This window comes from Oryx dammah, unplaced genomic scaffold, assembly GCF_014754425.2.
Source record: "Oryx dammah isolate SB20612 unplaced genomic scaffold, SCBI_Odam_1.1 HiC_scaffold_11, whole genome shotgun sequence".
Classification (NCBI taxonomy): domain Eukaryota; kingdom Metazoa; phylum Chordata; class Mammalia; order Artiodactyla; family Bovidae; genus Oryx; species Oryx dammah.
Genome location: NW_024070195.1, coordinates 30,501,381 through 30,528,831, shown reverse-complemented (window position 1 = coordinate 30,528,831; position 27,451 = coordinate 30,501,381). Strand labels below are relative to the sequence as shown.

The following is a 27,451-nucleotide window of genomic DNA, read 5'->3' as shown; positions in this document are numbered from 1 at the left end:
ACCTAGAACAAGAGGAAGTGTTACTCAAATGTTCCTTATTGTTGTATTTCCTTCAGTGCTCTTACAGAAAAATATGACTGTGGTCTGGAACATAATTCAGGAGTTCTTGGCAAATATACTTGTACACCCACTTCCATTTCATTTTTATTTGGGGCCAAAATATTTGTTTTCCTATCATACTTTTCCAGACTTTCCAGTGGAAGTCCCCCATACTGGAAGATCAAATTTCCATGAGTTCTGGGTCTACCGCAATCATCCGTTATTCAAATAAGTCACACCTCCTTTTCCATTCCTTTGGAAGGATAGTTCTACTCGACTGTTACCTGCTCATGGTCACTACAACATCTTGTGAAGATATGGACTTCACTTTTTGGAGCCATGCTTGTACCTCATTTAGTGAACTTCATTTTCCCTGGAGTTCTGACTTTATAAATTGTCCAGTTGTGTTAGTCATTTCTACCTCCTCGCCTTCAATCACACTGCCATCTTGAAATCTGCCAATACCCAGGAGAGCTTACTCTGATCTCATTTAAGAAAATTGCTGGAAACTTTCCTTCTTTGTCAGGGTCAAATACGTGTTAGGCGTTACTATTTTGGGATTAAAAGCATGTGTGACGGGCCCTGGAGTTCACCAACTAGAATTCCCTCCAAGCCAGGAGGGACTTGGAAAGGATAGCAGAGATTTAGATGAAATGACTTCCACACTGATTATGTGAGCCACCAAGCACCATCTTTCATTTGTAATCACCAGGCAGAAGTCATCAAAACAAGTTAACTTACAGGGCCTAAGAGAAGCTTGTGTCTCAAGCAGCCTGGATATATTGTTTATAGGCTTCTGGGAAAGGGTTTGGAGTGGGATATGGAGGTTTTACAACAGTGCCAAGAGACTTCCCTGGTGGTCCAGTGGCTAAGATTCACACTCCCAATGCAGGGGCCCAGGTTCCATCCCTGGTTAGGGAACTAGATCCCACATGCTGCAACTAAGACCCAATGCAGGTAAATAAATAAGGCCAGAAGACAGCTTGCTCAGCCAGGAACACGTACAGGCATGGGTCAAAAACAGAACAGAAAGAAAGGTGGATGAGTAAGAAGAGTGGGAAATAAGAATCAGATAACAAGGGTTGGAGAGGGGTCACACACTGGACCATGCATGCCTTAGAATCATTGAATTTCAGAACTGAAAGTGACCTTAGAACCTGTCTAATTTAACCAGCTCACTTTACAGTTAGAAAAATTTAGCTCACAGGGGTGAATGGATTTGTCCAAGGTCTTAGAGCTGATGGAAAATCCACTTGAGGGAAATCAAATTTTTTGTTTATATCAAGAAGTTTATGATAACATGCAAAAATGCTTGCCATATTGAAAGTTAAAATAGCATGATAATGTACTATGATAACATCATAATAAAATAAAATTAACCGAGAGTCAGTGTTGTTCCCCTGGTCAAGATACCATTATTACTATATGTAAGCTTTTTTTTTTTCTTTTTAGACTTTGGTATATCTCATCTATTCTAAATTTATTTATTTTTTATTTTACTTTACAATTCTGTATTGGTTTTGCCATACATTGACATGAATCCACCACGGGTGGACATGCATTCCCAAACCTGAACCCCCCTCCCACCCCCCCTCCCCACAACATCTCTCTGGGTCATCCCCGCGTACCAGCCCCAAGCGTGCCATATCCTGCATCGGACATAGACTGGCAATTCGATTCTTACATGATATTATACATGTTTCAATACCATTCTCCCTTTTAATCAGTAATGGCAGTTTTCTCTGGTACAAGGAATTAAAGGTGTTTTTTTTTCCTTCTGCTCTTCTGTGTTTTCATTATAATCACTTATTTCTTTCACAATGATTAAAAAAAAATGGTTTACCCATTTGATTTACAGTTATTGGTCCCTGTTGAGTTTTTCAGAGGAAAACAGTAAATTAGATAGTCTCAAATCTCATTTTGCAATGTGGAAAACTTGGCAAACTTCTTTTGGTTGCTATTCTTAGGGAAGGACCATTTTAACATTATGTTTCACAAAGATTCTCAGATACCTTTTCTGCTCTCCAGTTTCCAAAGCACTAATACACAGTGATCAATGAGACAGAACAAATTCCTATGAGAAAAGGGTCCTTTCTATGTCAGTCATATTACAAACACAAACTTGGAGGGCAGGGATAAATTGGGGATTTGGGATTAACAGATACACACTGCTGCGGCTGCTGCTTAGTCACTTCAATCGTGTCTGACTCTGTGTGACCCCGTGGACTGCAGCCCACCAGGCTCCTCTGTCCATGGGATTCTCTAGGCAAGAACACTGGAGTGCATTGCCATTCCCTTCTCCAGAGGATCTTCCCAACCCAGGAATCAAACCCGGGTCTCCTGCATTGCAGCCAAATTCTTTACCACTGAGACACCAGGGAAGCCCCATTGTATATAAAATAGATAAACAACAAGGACCTTCTGCATAGTACAGGGAATTATTGGAGAAGGAAATGGCAACCCACTCCAGGATTCTTGCCTGGGAAATCCGACGGACAGAAGAGCCTGGCAGGCTACAGTCCATGGGGTTGCAAAAGACTCAGACACAACTTAGCAGCTAATCAACAACACAGGGAACTATACTCAATATCTTATAATAAGCTACAATTGAAAATAATATGAAAAAGTATATATATATATATATATATATATATATATATATATATCTTAATCACTTTGCTGTATACCTGAAACCAACACAACATTGAAATCAGCTATACTTCAAACTAAAAATATGTTTTTAAAAAACACAAACCTAGGAGGATTCTGGGCTTCCCTGGTGGCTCAGATGGTAAAGAATCCACCTGCAATGTGGGAGACCTGGGTTTGATCTCTGGGTTGGGAAGAGCCCCTGGAGGAGTTCATGGCAACCCACTCCAGTATTCTTGCCTGGAGAATCCCCATGGACAGAGGAGTCTGGTGGGCTACAGTCCATGGGGTCACAAAGAGTCAAACATGATTGAGCGACTAAGCACAGCATAGTACAGGAAGATTCTAGAAAGATAGTGTGTTCGGTTCCAGACCACCATCATAGAATGAGTTACATGGATGTTTTTGGTCTCCCAGAGCATATAAAAAAATTACTTTTACACTACACTGTAGTCTTTTGAGTGTACAATAATATTATGTCTAAAAAAAAGTACATAGCTTAATTTTAAAATGTTATTGCTAAAAAAATACTAATCATCATGTGAGCATTCAAGTTGCAATCCTTTTGCAAATGTAACATCAGAGATGACTGATCACAGATTGCCATTACAAATACAATAATAATGAAAAAGTCTGAAATGTTGAGAGAATTACCAAAATGTGACACAGACATGACACGAGCAAATGCTGTAGGAAAAACACCATCAGTAAACTGGCTTGATGGAGAATTGCCACAAATGTTCGGTTTGTAAAAAAAAAAAAAAAAAAAATCTGTGAAGCACAATAAAGCAAAGTGCAGGAAAATGAGGTATGCTTGTAACAAAATATACTCTGTATATATTATGTAGGATATAATACATATTATATAATATAGCATAGTATATATAGTATAGTATGGAGCTTCCCAGATGGCACAGTGGTAAAGAATCTGCCTGTTAATGCAAGAGACACAAGAGACTTGGATTTGATCCCTGGGTCAGGAAGATTCCCCTAGAGTAGGAAATGGCAACCCACTCCAATATTCTTGCCTGGAAAATTCCATGGATAGAGGAGCCAGGTGGGCTACAGTCCATGGGTTGCAAAGAGTCAAACGTGACTGAGCGACTGAGTGTAACATACAGAATATAGTATAATATAAAACAATCTGTATTATGTAGTATATAATACAAGAATTGTATATATTTTTTCTAGTTTTACTGAGATGTTGACATGTAACTACTTTCAATTATGCAGCACAATATTGTCATCTGTAGTTACTCTGTTGTATATAACATCTCCAGGATTTACCTTGTAACTGGAACTTTGTAACTTCTGACCACCTTCATTCATTTCTCCCACCCCTCACCCCCCGAGGCTGGCAACCAACAACCTGTCCTCTGTTTCCATGAGTTTGGTTTTTTCAGATTCCACTTACAAGCAAGATCATATGGTAGTGATCTTCCTCTGTCTGACTTATTTCACTTAGCACAGTGCCCTCAAGGGCAACCACCATCACAGTGCTCTTCCTCTCCCTTCCTTCTACCTGTTGCTAGAATTCTCATTGTCCTTTTGAGCCATCCAGTTGAAGGTGAGATCTAACTCCAGCTTTCGAGACAATCACGAAGCCTGTGAATGGAGTCTGTCTACCCACACTGACCTCTGCTTACTCAGGAGTTGTCATGGTGATCCACCCTCTCTTCTCCGACAGAACCTTCCTCCTGTGCTGTCCATCAACTTCTCCGGCATCAGGGTCTGACTCTCTTAACATCCCTAAAACCAAGGGTTTCGTACATCACAGCAGACCATTCTGTATCTCTCCACTCCAACCCATGAACATTTCCATGGCAAGGTCCTGATAACAGAATTTTCGTTGTTGTCATTTCATCATTTGTTACACTGAGGCTGCTATTAACATGTCAGACAAAAAGAGCCATGATAAGTCATTAGAGACATTTAGGGGCAAATTACTTGGTTTTAGGTTTCCCAGGTGGCACCAATGGTAAAGAACCTGCCTACCAATGCCAGAGATGCAAGAGTTGTGAGTTCAGTCCCTGGGTTGGGAAGATCCCCTGGAGAAGGAAATGGCAACCTGCTCCAGTACTCTTGTCTCGAAAATCCTATAGACAGAGGAGCCTGGTGGGCTACAGTCCATGCGGTCACAAAGAGTCGGACATGACTGAACTGCACACACATATACTCTGTTTAGCAGAGTTACCTGGATGTCAAAACAGGGAGTAGGTGTTAGGGCAGCAGGACTTAACTTTCTGTTTTTCTTCAGGTTCTTGCTGGTGACGTGTGATTATTCCCTTCATGAGGCTCTTGGCTCTACCTGCTTGGTAGGGAAGAAAGAGTTGAGTTTGGAGACAGAACTGAATTCATTGCTAACTCACTTTGTGGCCCTGGTTCTTAATGTTTCTCAATGGGCCTCAGTTTTCTTATTTGAAAAATGGGAAAGGCAATATCTACTCTCTGAAATTGTTGCTTAAAGCACCTGGCTTATAATAGAGGCTCAGAACATGATGACTCCTTGTTCTAAGACTCCATCCTTGCTGCCTCCTTCTGAAGCACAAGGGAGGCATGAGCACACAGGTTTGGGGGACCTTGGACCAACCAGGCATGGTGTCCACATTCAGAGGAACACCCTAGGGCATGGTGACCCTCTTGTTTTCCTTTCCTCAAATCACTTCCTTCTCCAGCTTCCTGCCACTCACTCCACCCCAGGGTCACCACTCAGCTTCCTGCCAGCATCCGAACCCCTCCCTGAGTCCTCTCAGGGCAAACGTGTCAGCACTCTGTGTTGAGAAACAGAACTTTGAAGCCTATCGGGTGCAGCCAATAGCCATAAAAAGCACTTGGTCTGGATCCATGTGTGGCAAACAAGGGGCACCAGCGGGTATGCGGGCAAAGAAACCTCCATTCCCCCTTTCCTTTTTAATGTGTTCTATTTGCAGAATGCCATCCATAATTGCTTAATAGTTATATTCATGGACCAATCTCTTCCTGCCCCAGAATTCCTCACACTCAGGCTTTCAACTCTTGAGACTCCAGAACAATGATGATTGATGTCCCCCGTCCCATGCATCAAAGTTAAGAAGGCAAGTCCTCTGGGTTCCAATATGCCTCTGGGAGCATTTGAGCTCTTCATCCGGTTTTATTTATGGACACAGAAAAACAGCCTCCCTTCGGTTGGGAGGCCCAGCACTGCCCAACTGAGTCTTCTTTAGCCTCCCTCGTTCAATCCCCTCATGCTCCCCTCTGCCGTAGTCAGTTCTGCCTGGATGATACTCAGCTGACCCTCCAGGCTGACTGAGGTCCTCTCATGCAAATGCCTCTACTGTGGAGGTCAGCACCATTTTTTTGTAAAGGCCCAGTTACTGAATACCTTAGGCTTTGTGGACCAAGAGACAAAAATCAAAGAAATCATGTAGGTACGTATGCAGCCCTTTCAAAGGCAACTATATTTTACTTTTATTAATTCCAGTTTTTGTTTCTGAAAGTCCTATTTGGTTGTCCAAGTGGCCTAGTTAGTTTCCATACTCTGTTATTCTTTTGTTTATTGGAGTATATAGTCGCTTCACAATGTTGTGTTAGTTTCTGCTGTTCAATGAAGTGAATCAGCTGTATGTATGCCTATACCCTCTCCCTTTTGAGCTTCCCTCCTACCCTCTTAGCCCACAACAATCTCTTTACTCATCTATTTGACTGCATCTTTTCTTTGGTAAGCATACTAAATATACTTCAATTTATTCCTTAATCAATAACCGAATAGTCAAAGTAGATGTCAGCCCCTGTCTGTTGTCTGTTTTTTCTGCTTGTCTCATGGGGACTTGTTTCCTCAAGTGCTCTGTGATTCTTTTTTAATTGTGAATTCCAGTTCCATGGAATTTTAGATCTGGACATCGGAAAGTTCTGTGATAAAGGTGATTCCTTCAATGAGGATTTGATTTGTTTCTAGATTGAAAAACCTTGGCCCACATTAACACTATAAACGGGGGTTTTTCAAACCACAGGGAAAGTGTGAATTTGGCTGCAAGCCTGCATAAAGGTTAACTGGTTATAAATTCTCAGCTTTTTCCTCCTGTTATCCAGCAGCTGTTAGGGCAAGCAAGTTTCTTTTCTATCCTCTTCAGTGGGGAAATGGAGTTGCAGAAATTCCAAGTTTCAGCTGTCACTGAGGAGATATCTTTTGAGGACAAAATACTTTATAAGAGGGTCTGTGATCTGACTTCTCAGAGTCCCTGGTCTTTGTCTCACGTAGGCTGTGCAGATATTAAAGCCAATTAAAACCAACTCTCTGGGTCACTTGAAGATAGAAAGATGCCCCCAGGGGAGCCTTCAGCTTAACCACTCACTTCTCTCTCTGCTTCCTCAGTTATTTGTTCATTTTGCCTCTTACTTTCCAATCAGCATACGATGACTTTTGAAATATTTTTTAAAATATTTATTCAGAAATTATAGGTATTTTAAATAAGAAAATTTTTTTCGATATCCAGGGCCCCCTATGACCTCCGGTACATATCTTGAAAACTCTGTGTTGTGCTGTGTTTAGTCGCTTAATCATGTCTGGCTCTTTGCAACCCTATGGACTGTAGCCCGCCAGGCTCCTCTATCTATGGGGATTCTCCAGGCAAGAATGCTGGAGCAGGTAGCCTATCCCTTCTCCAGAAGGTCTTCCCGACCCAGGGATCGAAATGACATCTCCTGTATTGCAGGCGGATTCTTTACCAGCTGAGCTACCAGGAAACATCTTTTGAAAGCTCTAATCTCCCCAAAATATGATTTCAGTGGTACCAGCATTTCAGATGGTCCCTAGTGATGCCACCTGCTGGTATAATTCCCTTCCATGTTGTATCAAGGATGGTCTGCATTACCAGCAAAAAACTGCCGAGGTGATGCTTTCAGAAACTCAGTCATAAAAATCACCAAGCTTCCTGTTCATGCCTTCTTTCTTCCATCACTTATTACAAGGGAAATCAGCTGCCTTGTTGTGAGAACATGTGGAGAGATCCTCAAAGCAGGGCTCTTGCCAACAGCCACATGAGTGAGCTTAAAATCAGACACTTCAGCCCCAGTCAAGGCTTCAGATGACAGTATCTGGCCAATATCTTGATTACAAACTCATCCCATCAGTTTATGGCAAATAGATGGGGAAACAATGGAAACAGTGACAGATTTTATTCTCTTGGGCTCCAAAATCACAGCAGGTGGTGACTGCAGCCATGAAATTAAAAGACGCTGGCTCCTTGGAAGGAAAGCTATGACCAACCAGACAACATATTCAAAAGTAGAGACATCACTTTGCCAACAAAGGTCTGTCTAGTCAAAGCTATGGTTTTTCCAGTAGTCATGCATGGATGTGAGAGTTGGACTAGAAAGAAAGCTGAATGCCAAAGAATTGATGCTTTTGAATTGTCATGATAGAGAAGACTCTTGAGAGTCCCTTGGACTGTAAGGAAATCAAACGAGTCAATCCTAAAGGAAATCAGTCCTGAATATTCATTGGAAGGACTGATGTTGAAATGGAAACTCCAATACTTCAGCTACCTGATGTGAAGAGCCAACTCATTGAAAAAGACTGTGATACTGGGAAAGGCTGAAGTCAAAAGGAGAAGAGGGTGGCAGTGGATGAGATGGTTAGATGGCATCACTGACTCAATGGACATGAATTTGAGCAAACTCAGGGAGATACTGGAGGACAGAGGAGCCTGGCATGCTGTATGTAGTCCATGGGGTTGCAAAGAGTTGGACACAACTTCGTGGCTGAACAACAACAACAACAAAAAGTCTCCAGCCAAACCTACCCAGCCAAAGCAGCCCCTGAATTCCTGACCCTGAGGAACTATGTGAGATACAAGTTTGTTGCTTAAAGTGCAAAATTTGAGGCAAATTTACTGCATAGTAATAGATACCATGAGTTCTGTCTTACTTGTAATTCCAAAAGTTTAGAAATATTTTATAGCAATATGTCCAGAAATTCTTCATGTCAATGTACCTCAGTTATGTGGGTGGGTTCATATAGTAATGGTGTGTGGGGCTCAACTGGTAAAGAATCCGCCTGCAATGCGAGAGACCTCAGTTCAATCTCTGGGTTGGGAAGATCCCCTGGAGAAAGGAAAGGCTACCCACTCCAGTATTCTAGCCTGGAGAATTCCATGGACTGTATAGTCCATGGGGTCACAAAGAGTCAGACATGCCTGAGAGACTTTCACTTTCACTGTATTTTCATATAGTAATACCTAACCCCAGATTCTCTTATGTAGCTAACTAGTGCCCACTGGATGTGACACACATGAGCCGTAGGATGGGGAAGTTCTGCGGAAGAAAGCCTTGTGCTCTGGAATGAAGACTCTGCTTCAGAAGGGCTCATTGTCTTTGAGTGCCGTGCAGGGGTGGTGCTGTGGAGTGACTGGGGTTGCTGAGGTGCAGCCTCTCCACACACCATCACTCACATTATATTCTCTGCTTGCAATCCTGCCTGGTCTTCTCTGGTTTTCCCAGCCCTACCCAGTCTTCACTCAACTCAAGTCTTACATGGTATATTCTTCTGTAGCTGTACCAGAAAAGGGTGATTGTCCACTCTCTCTTGGGAGCTCCTCTTGCTGTCACAGTCCACAGCACTCAGGCAGAAGAGAGTTGGCACTGCCTACCTTCAAAGTTATATTCAAAATGTGCAACCATTTACGTAGCCCATACCCTAGAACCTGGCAGAATAATCTGCACATAGCAGGTGCTCTATACAATGAGGCTGATGAAGGCCCACTTTGGGAATGGTGTACCTCCCCCAAAAAAGTCTATGACTATTGAGTTGGTCAATGTATGTTTTATTCTCAGATTTCCCTTGTGGCCCAGTGGTTAGAATCTGCCTGCCAGTGCAGGGGACCTAGGTTTGATCCCTGGTCCAGGAAGATTCCACTTGCTGCAGGGCAACAGAATCCCTGAATCGCAGCTACTGAGCCTGTACACTAGGGCCCATGCTCCAGAACAAGAGAAACCACTGCAGTGAGAAGTGCAAGCACTAGAGAGTAGCCCCCAATCACCGAATCTAGAGAAAGCTTGCAGGCAGCAATGAAGACTGAACATAACCAAAAACAAATAAATAAAGATTTTAGTCCCTAGCTTCCTCACTGGTGAAAGGGGGACACACTTATAGAAAAGTAAAGAACTTTTCAAAGCCACAATGAACAGTTACAGAGCATGCCATGCCCAGTTGCTCAGTCCTGTCTGACTCCTTGTGACCCCATGGACTGTAACCCACCAGGCTCCTCTGTCCATGGATTTTTCCAGCCAAGAATATTGGAGTGAGTTTCCATTTCCAGCTCCAGGAGATCTTCCCAGTCCCTGGATGGAACCCTCACCTCCTGCATCTCCAGCATTGGCAGACAGATTCTTTACCACTGAGTCTGGCAAAGAGTGTGGTTATGTAAGCCTATTACAAGATGTACGGTCCCTCTACAAAGGGACCCAGCTCAGGGGGATCTGGGGGCTTAAATCCAGCAAACAGTCCTCTCCCCAAACCTTGTGCCAGCCCAGAGGAAGAGGCACATTTTCGTAATTCATCCACCTACAAGGTTCCTTTTGTAATGTACACAGGGTGTTCACTGGATAGCAGGGCCCTGAGCACTCCACAGTATAGAGTGGCATGGTCTTGCCAATCGTATCCTGCCCTGAAGTATAAAACAGTGGGCTCTACCCTTAGAAATCCCAGGATCGGCAAAGTGAAAGCGAAGTCACTCAGTCGTGTCTGACTCTTTGCAACCCCATGGACTGTAGCCTACCAGGCTCCTCTGTCCATGGGATTTTCCAGGCAAGAGTACTGGAGTAGGTTGCCATTTCCTTCTCCAGGATCAGCAAGGAGGCATCAAAAAACCAATCCAGGCAGGAAGCTGGTTCTGTTCCTTGCACAAATGGTAAAGAAGTGAGTGTTATTTGCTCTCTTCCCATTGTGACTAGCAACTAATATTTGGCTCAGATGGTAAAGAATCTGCCTGCAATGCCAGAGACCTGGGTTTGATCCCGGGGTGGGGAAGATTCCCTGGAGAAGGAAATGGCAACCTACTCCAGTATTCTTGCCTGGGAAATCCCATGAACAGAGGAGCCTAGCAGGCAACAGTCCATAGGGTCGAAAACATGACTTAGCGAGTAACATTGTGACTGACCGTACCTGGCTATGACCTTGATTTGGGTGCTTTTCCCCTGGCCAGCACTCTTGAAAGTTGTCACATTACTCTCTCATGACTCCTGTTTAGTCTCTCTTTTTTGTTTTTACTGCTCATTTGTTTCCCCGTTAAACCAGTTTTGAGTGTTGATATTTAATACATCTGCTCTTAATAAACCCTATGGGGTGTTTCTATTTGTACCAACAGCAGAAAGTCAAATAAATGGACCTTACAACTGCTACTTGAATGAGCTGCTGATGATCCCAGGGGCCTCTGGTTCCACAGCATGGTGCTCCTTTCCACCTCCTTTTAAAAATCTTCCTGAATCCTGGTACTTGCCTGATGGTCCAATGGCTAGGATTCACACTCCCAGTGCAGGGGGGCTGGGGTTCAATCCTTGGTCAGGGAATTAGATTTCACACGCTGCAATGAAGACCCAGCAAAACCAAATAAATAATTAAATATTTTTGAAAGTCTTCCTGCATCCCATCAGCAGCCTCCTATGGCCAAGAGAAGATACTTGCGGTTGTTCGGTCACTCTTGTGCCCAACTGTTTTGTGATTCCTTGGACAGTATCCCACCAGGTTTCTCTGTCCATGGGATTCTCCTGCAAGACTACTGGAATGGGTCGCCATTTCCTTCTCCAGGGGATCTTCCCAACCAGGAATCGAACCTGCATCTCCTGCACTGGCAGGTGGATTCCTTACCACTGAGCCACCGGGGAAGCCCCGAGAAGATACTCATATTCCCTTAAATTACCAGAGTATATTCTTGGTTATTGGCATGTAAATAAATTGACTCAACTTGTTCTCAACTTGTTTGTTTTCTTCTTGAGCAAAAACTCATTACAGGATGAAAATAGTATATATATGAAAAGGAAAGTGGACAAACTTCTGTTTCATTTACCTCATTGGAGCTAAATGGCTATTCTTTTTTGAAGAATAGCTCTTAAATTTTGGACTATATTTCCACTTCCCAGCAATATTATTGTGAAAATCAATATTTATCAACAACCCCAACATCCTCATTAGCAGATGCAAAGAAATTCTATGTACCAGGCACTGAAATGATTTCTGTATATGCATGTATCTTCCAGACTTTACAACCACCATATGAGGCTTATTGCTACTATTACAAATACTACTAGTACTGTTCTGTGCTTAGTCGCTCAGTCATGTCTGACTCTCTGTGATCTCTTGGACTATAGCCTGCCAGGCTCCTCTGTCCATGGAAATTCTCCAGCCAAGAATATTATTATTTTACAAATGTAGAAATGAAGGTTCAGAGAAGTTAACTTGCTCAAGGTCACAAACACACAGCTTATAAGTGGTACAGCAGACACTCAGAACCCAGCAAGCCCACTCAATAGTCAACATTCCAGCATGATTCTAGGCACCAGGTACACAGTGGTGATCAAAACAGGCTTGGTGCCTAGAAGAGCTTACAGTTGAGTGGAGGAGACATATTAAACAAATAAACATGCCAATTTTGCTTAGAGAATGAATTTTCATGGAAATCATGAGTGCGAGATTGTGTTACGCCTCATTTAGCAATCTAAAAAGCCCTGAAATTCTCCAGAATGAAACTGGCCAAAGACCACAGTCCAAATAAGTAGGCCAATGGTACTGAAAGAAAGATCAACTTCACAAACTGTAGATCATTAATGGCACATGACAATTTTCTTGGCAGGGAAGACTTCCTAAGGTGCCCTGAAGTTGAGAGAAAAGGGAGAAGTGAATATAACCAGAGAATTCCTTAGACTAAAATGGAAAGAAAAAGAAGACAATTCTATTGGGCACAAAAAATGAATTGTACAGCCTCAGCCAGCTCCCATTCTGGCCTGGATAAAGATGGAGTGAAAGAGTGAAGATCAACAGAGAAGAAACAAGTCTCTGAAAATGGGGTAACTTGCTGCGGAATATTCAAACAGAAAGCAGTGTAAAGTGAACTTAAGAAGTCTGGGAAGAGTCGCCAAAATACCTTTTCAAGAACTCTTCACACAGCAGGAGAGCAGGACATGCTGCTGCTTCCACCTCGGCACTTCTGAGCAGTTGTGTCCATATTTCCACAGTTCCACAGAATGTACTTATAGCTAGGATTGATCCCAGCAATGAGACAAATAATCTTTGACTACAAATCATAGAAAACAGGCTTCCCTGGTGCTTCAGTGCTAAAGAATCCACTTGCCAATGCAAGAGACACAGGTTCGATCCCTGGCCCAGGAAGATTCCACGTGCCAAGTGGCAAGTCAGCCTATGTGCCACAGCTACTGAGCCCATGAGCCCTGGAGTCTGTGTTCCACAAGAAGAGAAGCCACCACAGTGAGAATCCCAGGCACCGCAACTAGTGAGTAGCCCCCATTTATCACAACTAGAGAAAGCCTATGTAGTGACAAAGATCTTAGCTCAGGCAAAAATAAATAAAGAAACACTTTTTAATGTGCAAAATTTCAAGGCACAAAATACAAAATATTTCTAAAAATCATTAAAAAGTTTAAGGGCCCAAGTTCCACCAGTGGGGACAACGGGAGGGGGAGGTCAAATTAGACTATGTTTGATCCTTTTGTCTTATGACCTGTAACAGGCCAAGAGGACAGCAGTACAATTGCAATGGCTGTCAAAAGCAATTAAATCAGAATCTCTGGGAATGGGGTCCAGCCATCAGTCCATTGGACATATGGGTTGATTTAAAATGTGCAGCCAGGGTGAAGAACCACTGGCTTTGGAGAAAGAGCCTGAGGGGTGGAGTCAAGAAAATGGGTTTGAATTGCAGCTAGGAGTTACCAGCCTTGAGGCCTTAGAGTGAGTTACTGATCTCTTTCATTTTGTTTCCTCATCCACAAATTTGAGATAAGCACATAAACCTATGAGCGCTTGTGAATATTCAGTGGTACACTCTAAGCCAAGCATCTCAGGGTGCCTGGTAGAGGGGTCATTAAAGACAGGGAGAGTGGGTTTTGCACTTAGCCTAGTTGCGTTAAATACCTGTCAGACTTGAATGATTTTGCTAATGGCCACTCATCCAACTGTGCCTGGGTAATTAGGAGAAGCCAGAATGACTTATTTCTTCTCGCATCATACACACACACACACACACACACACACAGCACATTACACACAGTTAACACTTTACACACACACAAAAGGCAATAGTATCTAAGGGAAGTGGCAAATGATTTCTAGCTAGGGAACAAAGCACCCAGGATCTGGGGAAAGTGAGAAGAAGGAAGTAAAATATGGTCATAAAGGGCTGGATAAGAGCCTATACCATCTCAGGGAGCTATAGAGGAGTCAGAATGAGAGACAAAGAACTGACATCTTAAAAAGCCAGACAAGTACATTAGCCCAAGAGAAGGACATACCTTTGACTTGAGATACTGGAAAGAAAAGCCAAATAAGTTAAGATGCCTCTTCAAAGGAAAACTGGGATCCCTTCTGCATTTTTCTGTTTGCAACCAACATGTGTGTGCTAAGCCGTTTCAGTCGTGTCCAACTCTTGGTGACCCCAAAGTCTATAGCCCGCCAGGCCCCTTCATCCATGGGATTTTCCAGGCAAAAATATTGGAGTGGGTTGCCATTTCCAGGGTATCTTCCTGACCAAGGGATCAAACCCATGTCTCCTCCTGCATTGGCAGGCAGGTTCTTTGCTACTAGCGCCACCTGGGCAGCCCCTAAATGACATATAATTGTTTCCTTTATATAGTCCTTATCATTTATAGCAAAATGGTTGCTGCTAAACTCAAGCTATCAGTTCTGACTATGTTTCAACATTTACAGTAATAGCAACTAACAATTATTGAACATTTCCTATGGACTGAACAGCTGCTAGGCCCTTTACATACATTCAGAGCATAGAAGGTAGGTAGTACCTAAATAAAAGGTATCCTGTCTTCTTCCCATTTTACAATCATGAGTGGGTAGCTTGCTAAGGCACACATAGTTAGTCTAGTGATAGGAACACAACACATTCTGGCCCTCTGATTCCAAAACTAAGGCTCTCAAGAACTGTGCTCATAACCGCTGGTGTGACAGTCCCTTTACTCACCAACAAGACTTCACCAAGCAACTCCTTGGAGGAAGAAATAAGAGGATGCAAAGATGAATCCTTGCAGACAAGCTTGCTACTGTCACATCTTGTGCCATTCAATGAAGGATCCAGAAAAGTCTACAACTGTTAAAAAGAGTCAGGTGTGAGGGGCTTCCAGATACACACACACAATACAGAGGGCTCAGTTAAATTTTAATTTCAGATAAATGACAGAAAAATTTTAACGTAAGCTTTCCCCCTTATAATATTTGGGCCATATTTATACTGAATGAATGTACTCTTTGTTTATCTGAAATTCAATCTTCACTGAGCGTCCTGTATTTTATCTGGCAACCCTGCTGTGTAATAAGTTTAATGGCAGAGATTCAAAGCAGAAACACAGGAAAGAAAGAGCTCTGGGAACTATTAAACCCAAGATATGGAAATTGACAAAGAGATGGGACACTGAGATAACTCCGAAGATCACACCTCGTTGTGCAGTTAAGAAGGGCTCACAGTGGTATTTGCACTTGACCTTAGAGGCAAACTTAGAGCCTGTCTTCCCTGGCAATTCAGTCCATAAAGAGTCTGCCTGCAATGCGGGAGACCTGGGTTCAATCCCTGGGTTGGGAAGATCCCCTGGAGAAGGAAATGGCAACCCACTCCAATATTCTTGCCTGGAGAATCCCATGGACAGAGGAGCCTGGTGGACTCCAGTCCGTGGGGTCAGAAGAAGTCAGGCACTACTGAGTGACTAACACTTGCACTTTCACTCAGAGCTGAATAGGGTTTGCCTGTGTGTGAAGGAGCAGAGAGATACAATTTCAGGCCAAGATAATGGTATGAGCAAGGGCGGGGAGGTGGGAAAGGTCAAGATACAGCCCCATCTAGTTCAGAACAATGGATTGAGCTGGATCAGAAGCCAGGTTTTTCTGTTTCCAGAGCCCATGCCTAGAACATTCTACCAAGTAAGAAAAGGCACAGGTCTCACAGGGCAGAAGCCAGTGACAACAGTTGGCTGGGAACAGACTGTCCAGGGACTAGACTGCCAAGCTGAGTCCTATAGGCTTAATTAAGAATAACTCAGTATGAGGAAAGATGCAACCATCCAAGGACACTACATGCCCAAGCCCTAGCAAACAGACAGATGCCAGAACCTTTGGGACTGGGGGCCAGGAGAGAGGCAGGGCCACAAAGCTGGTAGTTGGCTAGAAGCTGTCTGTCCCCACCACTCCAAACTCATATGCTGTGTGGACATCTGCAGGACCTGTAACATAGTATGACTGTGGACCCCAAGCAGGCCCATGCCATTTTATTGGCCAAAAATACTTTTGACTCCAGATAAATATCAGTATTCCAGCTACTGCATTCATTTAGCACTTATTTTCCAAAAAAAAAGCTGCCACAGTGGCCTCTCTGTTGTAAATCAAACAAAAAGACAAAAGCAGTTTAACAAGCTCATCCATGATTGTGCAGCCTTTGCAAATGCTTTTCTGACGAGTAGCAGGTCAAGAAGCAACAGTTAGAACTGGACATGGAACAATGGACTGGTTCCAAATAGGGAAAGGAGTATGTCAAGGCTATATATTGTCACCCTGCTTATTTAACTTATATGCAGAGTACATCATGAGAAACGCTGGGCTGGAAGAAGCACAAGCTGGAATCAAGATTGCCGGGAGAAATATCAATAACCTCAGATATGCAGATGACACCACCCTTATGGCAGAAAGTGAAGAAGAACTAAAGAGCCTCTTGATTGAAAGTGAAAGAGGAGAGTGAAAAAGTTGGTTTAAAACTCAACATTCAGAAAACTAAGATCATGGCATCCAGTCCCATCACTTCATGGCAAATAGATGAGAAAACAATGGAAACAGTGAGAGACTTTTTATTTCCTTGGGCTCCAAAATCACTGCAGATAGTGACTGCAGCCATGAAATTAAAAGACGCTTACTCCTTGGAAGAAAAATTATGACTAACCTAGACAGCATTTTAAAAAACAGAGACATTACTTTGCCAACAAAGGTCTGTCTGGTCAAAGCTATGGTTTTTCCAGTAGTCATGTATGGATGTGAGAGTTGGACTAGAAAGAAAGCTGAGCGCCGAAGAATTGATGCTTTTGAACTGTGGTGTTGGAGAAGACTCTTGAGAGTCCCTTAGACCGCAAAGAGATCCAACCTGTCCATCCTAAAGGAAATCAGTCCTGAATATTCCTTGGAAGGACTGATGTTGAAGCTGAAACTGCAATACTTTGGCCACCTGATTCGAAGAACCAACTCACTAAAAAAGACACTGATACTGGGAAAGATTGAAGGTGAGAGGAGAAGGGGAAGACAGAGGATGAGATCATTGGATGGCATCACCGACTCAATGGACATGAGTTTGAGCAAGCTCCAGGAGTTGGTGATGGACAGGGAGGCCTGGCGTGCTGCAGTCCATGGGGTTGCAAAGAGTTGGACACGACAGAGCGACTGAACTGAACTGAAGCTGGGTCATGGTACCAGTCATTCTAACCTTATCTTTGCATCTTTTCAGCCAATTGTTCTACCTGCGGAGGGTGGGGAAGGCCAGCAAGGGCCGGGGAGATTTTGGAGAGGGGGTGGAAGGGGCCCGGGGCAGGAAATGGGGACAACTGTGCCTTGTGTTTTGTCTACTCATTACCAATGACTCATTTGAGAGCACCTGATCTTTGGGGCCTGCGTGCTTACCAGGTTTCTCATTCTAAAGAACAAACTCACTGACCACACAGACATTCACAGGCTACTCATGCCTCTGGGAATTTGCCCATAATAATCATGCCCACAATTTCAATGTTGAGGAGCTTTGTGCATAAAGTGCCTGGGGATGGGGAGGTGGGGTAGGGGGCGCGGTGAAAGGAAAAGGGAGGGAGGGATGAGGGACAGAGGGTCCTTAAAGAAATCAGATTTTGCAGACAGGGATGTTAAACCTTTCCTGGCCAGAGAAAGGACAGCTTTGACCACCAGCGCGACCAAGCCATTGCTGTTTGACAGTATTTGCTTGGTGTCAGGTACAGCATACTCTTTGAATAATGGGCAAATTTCTTCTTTAATTCTGATGTTAAACTCACTTCAAATGTTTTTACCCTGACCACTGTGCAGCTCAAAGACACCTGTTTAGCAAAACTTACGGGTACAGCCTTGTAGACGGCGCCACCCCGGAGCCTTCAGCCACGGTCAAGCCCACCCTATTCTTTGATATTGCCGACAATGGCAAGCCCTTGGGCCCCATCTCCTCTGAGCTTTTGTAGACAAAGTTCCAAAGACAGCAGAAATTTTTCATGCTCTGAGCACTGGGAAGAAAAGATTTGGTATAAAGGTTCCTGCTTTCGTAGAATAATTCCAGGATTTTTGTGCCAGGGTGGTGACTTCACATGCTGTAATGGCACCAGTGGTAAGTCCATCTATGGCGAGAGATTTGATGAGAATTTCACTCTGAAGCATGCAGGCTCTGGCATCTTGTCCATGGTAAAGGCTGGCCCCAACACAAACGGTTCCCAATTTTTCATCTGCACTGCCAAGACTGAATGGTTGGATGGCAAGCACATGGTCTTTGACGGGGTGGAGGGGGGCATGAATATTGTGGAAGCCATGGAGCGCTTTGGGTTCAGGAATGGCAAGACCAGCAAGAAGATCACCATTGGTGACCGTGGACAAATCTAATAAATTTGACTTACGTTTTACTTTAAAACAAACAAACAAACTTATGGGCACAGAAACCAGAGAGTACAGCATATCTAAGGACAGAGCCTCTGGGGACTGAATTTAGAATTTTAAGAGCCCTCCTAGGCCCAATCTTCCCCAAACCAAACATTCTTAATTTTCCTTTCCAGCATCCCTGGGAGACTCGGGTGGTTGAGGTACAGTGACCTAAAGTCCCTGCGAGCTGGGTTTTCTAAGTATGGAAAGAGATATTACAGAGGACTTGCCAAGACACATAGAGACATTTCTTCCATCCACTCTTGAGCCATTCATCAGTCTGATTAACCCCTTTACTTTCTGGGTCTTTAGCCTCCAGTCTCATGACTCATCCATCAGCCCCTACTCTCTTCTCTACAGACACCAGCACCCTCCTTAAGTTATGAAACAGTGGGTAAATGTGGAAAATGACTAAGATATCAGAGCTCCATAGGGACATTTGTACTACTCAAACTGATTAGAAGGTGATGGCCTTGGGGATTCACTGAAGGAAGGAGTAGAACCCTCGCCTGCTCCTTGTGCTCTATGGCAAGAGATGGCAGATGCTGAATTAGGAAGACAATGTTCTCATTCATACTCCTCTTCCAATTTATCATGCGACCTCGGGCGAGTCACTTCTGGTGGGCCTCCATTTCTTCATCTAGGCTGATGTACAAGGCACCTCACTCTGTGAAGTTGTAATATCACCCGACAGAGCCAGATGTAACATCACACAGCCTGAATACATCACCCTGGTCCCACCACTTATTAGGTAGATGAGTCTGGGTAAAATACTTAGCTTCTCTGGGTCTCATTGTTCTTATAACTAAAATAAGGACGCTAATAACGTCACTATCCATAGACTTATTGTAATGATTAAATGACCTAATATGAATTATGCCTTTAGCACAGTGCCTGTCACATAATTAGCCCTTAATAAATATTAGTTATTGTTGCGGCAGGTTAGTGATTCTCAAAGTGTGGTCCCTGCACCAGCAACATCAGCCTCACGTGGGAACTTGTTAGACATGCCAGTGCTCAAGGCTTCCCTGGTGGTCTTCTGGCTAAGAATCCACCTGCCAGTGCAGGGCACACGGGTGGATCCCTTATCCAGGAAGATCCCACATACCCAGGAGCAGCTAAGCCCATGTGCCACAACGCCTGAAGCCCCGTGCCTAGTGCGCATGCTCCACAGCCAGAGACGCCGCCACAAGGAGAAGCCCTCGCATCAGACCTGGAGAGTAGCCCCTGCTCACCACAACCAGACAGCGCCCGAGCGCAGCAAGGAAGATCCAGCACAGCCAAAACGCAAATGATAAATAAGTAAGTCTTTTTAAAAAAGAAACGACAAGGCTCAAGCCCATCCCAGACTTTGTGTACCAAGAACTCTGGGGGTCTGGACACAGCGATCTGTGCTTTAACAAACTCTCCAGAGGATTCTGATGCCATACGTTAATGTTTGAAGAACCATGGGTATAGACGGTTCCAAAATCTCTTCCAGTTCTAGAATTCCATTATTTCCTTCAAGTGTATAAACATGTATTCAAGGCCCAAGGAAATTATTATTATTCACCCACGTTGTTCCACAAACATTTGTTAAATCTCTCTTTAAACTGGGGCCTGGGGATGAAACAAAAAATGAGACATAGCCTAAACCCTAAAGTCATTTGTAGTTAATCTCATGACAATTTATAACTTTATACTTTACAGATTTATTTGTGAATTTCCCTTCATTTGTTCATGGATACCTGAGTTTCACTATATGAAGATATATAGTATCATTTTTTCATTAACAGTCTTTCATCATTATCCTCAATTTACAAATGAGGCAGAGAAGTTGTAATTATCTGAAAATTACAGGGTCAGAAATTTATAGAATAAACAAGGGACTGTGGTACAGAACAAACAATACATTCTTCAGGATTAAGAGCTTAACTTGAAACTATGCCGGTAACTAGCTCTGCAGGCTTATACAAACAATATATTTTAAAAAATGATTTTCTTGTGGTTATCATTTGAGGAAGATGTTAGCTAAGTGACCTTGAATCTCTTGAATTTCTTCATTCTAGAACAAGATTAACAATATGTTAATAATATTAATAATGACAGAATTAATAATTAACTTCTCATGAAGATTAATGTGATGAAATGTGATGAAATGTTTGAAATGGCATATAGATGTTCAGTAAATAGATCTCAATTTGCATCTAGTTCATAATTATCATTGATGAGCATAGATTTGCCTTTGTGGTGTTCAGTTCAGTTCAGTAACTCAGTTGTGACCGACTCTTTGAGACCCCATGAACTGTAGCACACCAGGCCTCCCTGTCCATCACCGACTCCTAGAGTTTACCCAAACTCATGTCCAGTGAGTCAGTGATGCCATCCAACCATCATCCTCTGTCATCCCCGTCTCCTCCTGCCCTCAATCTTTCCCAGCATCAGGGTCTTTTCAAATAAGTCAGCTCTTCGCATCACGTGGCCAAAGTACTGGAGTTTCAGCTTCAACATCAGTCCTTCCAATGAAGGACTGATCTTTAGGATGGACTGGTTGGATCTCCTTGCAGTCCAAGGGACTCTCAAGAGTCTTCTCCAACACCACAGTTCAAAAGCATCAGTTCTTCGGCACTCAGCTTTCTTTATGGTCCAACGTTCACGTCCATAAGTGACCACTGGAAAAACCATAGCCTTGACTAGACGGACCTTTTTGACAAAGTAATGTCTCTGCTTTTTGATTTGCTGTCTAGGTTGGTCATAACTTTCCTTCCAAGGAGCAAGCATCTTTTAATTTCATGACTGCAATCTGATACACAAAATAAATGGCAAATTAGTAGCTCCAGAAAGCTATAAAGACTGTCGTCACTTCTGCTTTCTCTTTTCTAGAATTCAAGTGATCAAGATACTCAGAAGGCACTTCGTACTTCAGAGATAAGTCAGAGAAGTAACTGGTGTTTATCCAAAAGGTCTTCTGATTAACCAGACAGACTACAGATTCCAGAGAAGATTCACCCCTTTTGTTTAAAATCCAGAACCTTCCCTTAGCTTAAATTGAAAATGAGATTCCTTGCAGTTTCCCAAATTCAGTTCAACAGATATCAAAGACCATGATGGACTGCCTTTGAAGTTCAGAGCTTCTTCAATGAAGAGGGCTCACTTGGAGCCTAGAAATGTTCTACACCTGGGGAGAAAGATAGCAACAATCAGTTCGTTGATATGTACCATTGTGTCTGCTTTTTGTTTATCCACTGGAGCTACTAAAGAGTTTTTCTTGAGTCTCTCCAGGTTGAGATTTCAAACGTGAACCAAGATTTCAGTGCTCCGGTAAGTCCTGAGCAGGGAGGAGAGGATTGCTAAAAGTCTGGTCTGTCATCCTACATCTTATCGACAGATGTGGACATTCCTTTTACTTACTGAATCATACTTCTCCAGGCACTAACTCTCTGTCCTGTTCCTTATCCTTTCCCAGCCCAAATCTAAGTGACTTCTCTGTTGTCCCTGAATCAGGTAAGCCTTGGAGTTCCAACAAAGCAGTATTGTCCCTGGTCTTATGAAATGAGATAGCAAATCAAAGTAAGAATGCTGTGAGCACTTTGGTGTTGAAAATGTCAGCTAAAGGAAAATGCACAACCTAAAAGTTGCAAGTGAAGTTTTATTTGTTGACCTTATTGAGGACCCAGCCCAGGACAGCCTCTCAGTAACTGGCATATGGTAACTGCCCCATAATTTTCCTGGAATGAAGACTGAAGGTAGTATATGACAGGTGACAAGTAGGTTGTTCAGAAAATAAGACAAGAAGATTTTAGAGTTTGAGAGAAGGAGGCAATCATAGTGGACCAGAGCTTCCGATAACATCCTCAGTTTATGTAAGAGAAAACCAAGGCACAGAGAGGTTAAGTATGTTGCCCAAGGTCACACAGCTAGTAAGTGGTAGAGATAAGACGTGAATTAAATTGTCAGGTAACAGACCCCAGGCTCTACCTGTATATACATTTTGTATTTTAACTGTTACATATTTAATTTACAGAGCATAAAAATACAAATATGAACCAGTAATTTCATTGATATTATTGTTTAGAATGAGGATAAGAAAGCAATGAGTCCATTTAAGGCAAAAGATCGAAACAGACATTTCTCTAAAGAAGACGTACAGATGGCTAATAAACCCATGAAAAAATGCTCACCATTACTTATTATTAGAGAAATGCATATCAAAACTACAATGAAGTATCTCATACCGATCAGAATGGCCACCATCAAAAAAATCTACAATGAGTGCTGGAGAGAATGTGGAGAAAAGGGAACCCCCTTGCACAGTTGGTGGGAATGTAAATTACTACACTCACTATCGAAAACAGTATGGAGATTTCTTTAAAAACTAGGAATAAAACTACCATATGAACCAGCAATCCCACTACTGGACATATAGCCTGAGAAAATCACAATTCTAAAAGATACATGTACCCCAGTGTTCATTGCAGCTCCATTTACAACGGCTAGGACATGGGAGCCACCTAGATGTCCATCGACAATGAATGGATAAAGCCGTGAGAGATATATATATATACATATATATACACATATACATACATGAGGTAATATTCAGTTCAGTTCAGTCGCTCAGTCGTGTCCGACTCTTTGCGACCCCATGAATCGCAGCACGCCAGGCCTCCCTGTCCTTCACCCTCTCCCGGAGTTCACTCAGACTCACGTCCATCGAGTCGGTGATGCCATCCAGCCATCTCCTCCTCTGTCGTCCCCTCTTCCTCCTGCCCCCAATCCCTCCTAGCATCAGAGTCTTTTCCAATGAGTCAACTCTTTGCATGAGGTGGCCAAAGTACTGGAGTTTCAGCTTTAGCATCATTCCTTCCAAAGAACACCCAGGGCTGATCTCCTTTAGAATGGACTGGTTGGATCTCCTTGATGTAATATTACTTACCATAAAAAAAGAACAAATTTGAGTCAGTTCTACTGAGATGGATGAACCTAGAGTCTTTTATACAGAATGAATAAATCAGAAAAAAGAAAAATAAATATCATATATTACTACATATATATGGAATCTAGAAAAATGGTACTGATGAACTTATTTGCAGAATGCCAATAGAGACACAGTATAGAGAAGAGACCTGTGGACACAGCAGGGGCAGGAGAGGGTGGGATGAATTGAGAGAGTAGCATTGAAATATATACCATAAGTAAAATAGATAGCCAATGGGAATTTGCTGTCTGACACAGGGAGCTGACCTAGAGTGGTGGGTGGGGTAGGGTGGGGATGGGATAGGGGTGGGAGGGAAGGCCAAGAGGGAGGGGACATATGCATACCTATGGCTGATTCATGTTGATATATGGCAGAATTAATGTATGTATAGCAGATGCATGTATGTAACGTGTATGGCAGAATTAATGATGTATGGCAGATATAAAGCAATTATCTTCCAACTAAAAATAAATAAAATTTTAAAAAAGCATGAGTCCATTTAAAGAAAATAATAGGAGGAGGGTAGTTGTCTGAAAGATCAAAAATCAGCAAGGGGGAATGCTAATGATTAATTAATGATTATTTTTATGTACATATCTGGACAGATAGTTGATGAGATGCTCTATATATCTTCATGTTGACCTGACTCGGTGAAATGTATTGACTGGGTAAACCCTGTTCAATTCAGTTCCGTCGCTCAGTCGTGTCCAGCTCTCTGCCTCCCTGTCCATCACCAACTCCCGGAGTTCACTCAAACTCACGACCGGTGATGCCATCCAGCCATCTCATCCTCTGTCGTCCCCTTCTCCTCCTACCCCCAATTCCTCCCAGCATTAGAGTCTTTTCCAATGAGTCAACTCTTTGCATGAGGTGGCCAAAGTACTCGACCTTGTTACTGTAATCTTAAAACCTCTCATTCCATTGTCAATGAATTCATTTACACTTTGGACCTTGGACTTAAACACTCACCTTTTTCTTTCCTTTTCATTTCTTTGCACTGCTGAGCACTTAACTTTCTCTTTAACCTAGTTTTTTACCCTCTCAAGTGTAATTTGAGATTATACCTAATTTCTCCTACATCTCAATCAAGAAAGCTCACATTCTCATCACCTTCCATTCCACTGTTGCTTCTGGATCATCTTTGCAAAAACCTTTCTACCTTCTGAGCTCAACAAACTCTTCTCTCTTGAAATCCATGTCAGATTATCACTTTCTCTCTATCTTTGTCCTGCTATCTACCAAGTTTCAGGTTATTTTTCCACATTCTGAAGACTATAACCACAGCAATATTTGAGTGTGACTGCCTTTTCCTTCTGGAAAAATCTCGTCATCTACTCTTTGCTGACTTTATGTTCCTGCACTGAAAAGGGGAGATTTCTTCAAGGTCCTTCTCTCTTTGCTTTCTCTTCTCTCCCTGGGGACTTTCACATCTTCAGCTATTACCTCTTTTCAAATGTCTCTCAACTCCATGTTTCTTTTCAAACCTTCTCTGAGCTACAGGCTGGAATTTCCAACTGTCTCTTAGCAATGCCTCCAAAGTATCCTTCCTGTCAACTCAAACCATATAGAAAATGACCTCACTCTTCTTCTAATCTTTTTCTTCTTTGTCTAATTGCATTTCTTCTAATCCTGGCTCTCCCTTGCACTCCTTGTCCCCGTGAATGGTAGTGATAAGGGAATGAATCTTCTCTTTCATCGTCCCTTAGCATACTTTGATAACTATGCATCTTAGATGGTGAGCTGCCATCTATGGGGTCACACAGAATCGGACATGACTGAAGCGACTTAGCAGCAGCAGCAGCAGTAGATTAATGCTAGAACATGGCATTCTCTAGCCCAGGTGTTTTTCAAGGGTCAGTTTTGTCTATAGAGTGGAGTTAAAACTTTTTTCTTTGAAAGCCAAGAATCTCCCCCAATCTATTTTTCCCCTCATCTCTTTCTTTATGCACCCTATTTTAACTAATGCAAATTTTTTATGTCACCTGAATAAACCATTCATTCATTCATTTAAGAAGCATTTATTAAGAGCTTGGTATTAGTCCACCACTCTCCTAAGTGTTAGGAATATAGTGGTGAACATGACTTCTGTATTTAGATTTAGATGATACAAGTATTGAAAATACAGTGTTGCCAGTACTTATCTAGGAAGATATCTGAGTACTATGGGTGTTCATCTAGAGGCTGCTGACTATACAGGAGCAAGATTTGGGGAAGAGTAGAGTAGGGAAGACTTCTTAAAGGAAGTTATAATTGAGCTGAGGGACTTCCCTGGTGGTCCAGTGGCTAAGACTCCAAGCTTCCAATGCAGGGGACCTGAGTTCTATTCCTGGTTGAGGAACTAGATCCCACATATGGCAACTAAGAGTTCACAGGTCACAACTAAAGACCCCTCAGGTGTCAGTGAATATTGAAGATCCCAAGTGCACCAACTAAGACCCAGCGCAGCCAAATAAATAAAAAATATTTTTTTAAATAATTGAGCTGAGATCTGAAAAGTAAATAAGAACTATTTGGGGGACTTCTTTGGTGATCCAATGGCTGAGAATCTGCCTTCCGATGCAGGGAACTCAGGTTAGATCCTTGGCTGAGAGATTAAGATCCCTCATGCCACAGGGCAACTAAACCCATGTGCCACAAGTAGAGAGAAGCCCGAGCACCGCAACTAAGACCCAACACAGCCAAAAATAAATAAGTAAATATTTTAAGAAAGAATGATTTGGATATAATATGAGAAGGGAGCATCTATTGCAAGAGAAGAAAATGTATGTATAAAGAATTGAGGCGAGAAGGAATGGCCAGAGAAAGGGAACTGAGAATAGAGCTTAGGGAAAAAGAAATGCTGTAGAAAACAAAGGAGGAGTGAAAAGGCAAGAGTGGACCATGGCAGCCATGTTACCAAGGGGTCAAATAAGATGAGGATTAAAGAACATCCACTGGATTTGTTTTTTGTTTTTTTTTTTTGAAATTTGACCAAAATTTGTACTTTAGTTAATAATACTGTATCAGTTGTTAATTTTTTTTAACAATATTTCTTTATATTCTCAATATTGGATTAGAAGTTTCAAGTCTCATTCAAATTTTTTTCAAAAAAACTAAGGTAATAAGCTTTCTAGGTTTTTAGCAGTAATATGCTATGCTGAGTCGCTTTAGTCATGTCTGACCCTTTGCGACCCTATAGACTATAGCCCAACAGGCTCCTCTGTCCATGGGATTCTTCAGGAGAGAATACTGGAGTGGGTAACCATTTCCTGCTCCAAGGAATCTTCCTGACCCAGGGATTGAACCCGCACCTCCGATAGCTCCTGCATTATAGGAAGGTTCTTTACCACTGAGCCACCAGGGAAGGCAAGATGCCAGAATAAATGTACCATATCAAAGTTTTGAGTGAATATAAATTAGAAATCTAACTTTCTATTCATGCTTAGTCAAACAAGTTGCATAAAAATGTCATAAGTTTTTTCGCTAGACAGAAATTCATAAGTTTTCTAAAATATATACATTATACACACTGTTTATATATATGTATACAAAAGCTTTTCTACTACACTTGATAAAGGCTTGAGAAAGAACCACAAAAAAATGAGAAACAGAAAAATTAGAAAACATAAACTAAATGAAATGGAAGCACTGAATAGAAAATAGAAAAAGTGAAACAAGCTAGATAAAAGTAAAAGATCATCATATAGTCCAGTTGTTTTTAAACATGGCTGCTCATTAGAATCATATCTGGGGCTGTGGAGAAAAAAAACAATACCCGGGTATTATATTTTTCAAAAAATTCCAAGATGATTCTAATGTGCATCAGGGTTCTAAAAAGTGATTACAGGTTTTTCTGTTAAATGATAGTTATAGTGATAAGGGCTTCCCTGGTGGCTCAGACAGTAAAGAATCTGCCTGCAATGCAGGAGTCTGGGGTTCATTCCCTGAGTTGG

General features: G+C 42.4%; 1 pseudogene; it reads left to right on the top strand.

Moving 5' to 3' along the window:
• Positions 1-17,738: 17,738 nt before the first annotated feature.
• LOC120869769 lies at positions 17,739-18,549 on the top strand (annotated as a pseudogene).
• Positions 18,550-27,451: the final 8,902 nt, after the last annotated feature.